Consider the following 1,927-nt stretch of genomic DNA (forward strand, 5'->3'; position numbering starts at 1 on the left):
CTGTGCCTTAGGCTTGAGGGACTGACCACCTCCCACCAGGTATGATGGATTGATCGCGTCAGAACTACTACTGCTTCCAGCATTATATCCACTTGATTCAACTGAAGAAGCCTGTTGAGCAGGCGAAACGTTTCTGCAATAAAGATACCCAGATGTTATTAATATACTGTTTTCTCGACTTTAAATTTCTGCTAGCCAGAACACCTAAGTCTGTTCCGCATTAAGTTTGATTGAGATCTAAATTATTTAATAATAATAATAATAATAATAATAATAATAATAATAATAATAATAATAATAATAATAATAATAATCGTTATTTCTACAATTACATGATGCAACTTGTACAGTCCATAGATGACATCAATGATATATTAGTATATAGAAAGCCCTTTGTTATGCAGAGCATTTCGAGTCAATTAGGTTAATTTTGTCCCCAGGATGCGACCCACACCAGTCGGCTAACACCCTGGTACCTATTTACTGCTAGATGAACAGGGAAATCAGGTGTCATAAGGAAACACTCCCCCAATGTTTCTACCCGTACCGGGGATCGAACCTCTAGCCTCAATGTGTGAGGTCAATGCGCTACCACGACAACTAGGTGAATATAACTAGGTGATTACAACTAAGTGAGAACAACTTGATTACAACTAGGTGGGAACAAGTAGGTGAGTACAACTAGGTGTGAACAAGTAGGTGATTACAGCTAGGTGTAAACAAGTTTTTTTTTTTATATTTTATTGAAAAGACATACATAGTACATAAAAATAAACGACAAATTACATAGTGAAAACAGTGATGAAAAATTCTGCATAGTACATGTACTTTCCAATTAACATATTACATCTGAAAGACAAATCTGTACAGTAAACAATGACCACTCCAATCCTTGAAGTAATGACATTATGTCTGGAACACTAAATCTAACCTAAAGACTCCTTGGCAAGTACATCTAATTCCTGATTGTACATCCTGCCACGGAATGTACACCTTACATTCTGAAAACACTACCCCCCCCCCTTCTTGCGTGTCAAGCCACCTGACACGTAACAATCTTTATATGTAACTGTATATTGTATGAAATACTTTCATTATTCCATATTGAACAACATGATACGTTCAGTATCACTCAATGTATTGAGATAATATAAAATTCAATTCTACATGATTCATGTACAACGTATATCTACTAAACACCCAAACATATCACCTTCTCGAGGAAGGTATAAATATATACATATGTTACAAACACTTTACAACACAACCAGTGAAAACACAAATACCTAATCCTATGTCATCCATCAATTACCCTATAATATATATCAATTCAATGGTAACCTAAACCTACGGGCTCTATAGAGCCCCCATGAAAAAACAATATGTATTAAGAAAACAGGATAAGTCAAGCTTTCTAAAAATATTTCGCCCATATCATTAAAACCACTACTAAGATGTAAGTCTGTTATCACAAAACATAACAGTGCATGACCTTCACACGTCGATAAATACTGAAGCCTTCCTACCACACGCAATACTTCATGTGTATATATATATTTCGCATTCACACAGTGCACCCATTTTGTCATTTCATTACACACATACCAATAATTTCGTTGCAGATATATAATATTCCATCACATTACGACGTCTGTCGTCCTTTGTCATTAGCTTAATTAGTAATTAAATTGAAGAACGTGTATCGTTCACAACACACAACCCGCTCATCATACAGTCAAAGGCACTTATGTCTCAGTACTATATTCATTCTCTTCCACACTAAACCCTTTCACACTGTCCTCATCGGGAAGCCAGCCCGCCGCGACCCCTTACATTGCACTTAAATCCCATAAATCCCTCAACCTAAAACTCCGATAGCCCTCAGTAAACGCAATCTCCCAATTCCCTCCATAAATTTCCCTATTAC

This window comes from Cherax quadricarinatus, unplaced genomic scaffold (assembly GCF_038502225.1).
Source record: "Cherax quadricarinatus isolate ZL_2023a unplaced genomic scaffold, ASM3850222v1 Contig1994, whole genome shotgun sequence".
Classification (NCBI taxonomy): domain Eukaryota; kingdom Metazoa; phylum Arthropoda; class Malacostraca; order Decapoda; family Parastacidae; genus Cherax; species Cherax quadricarinatus.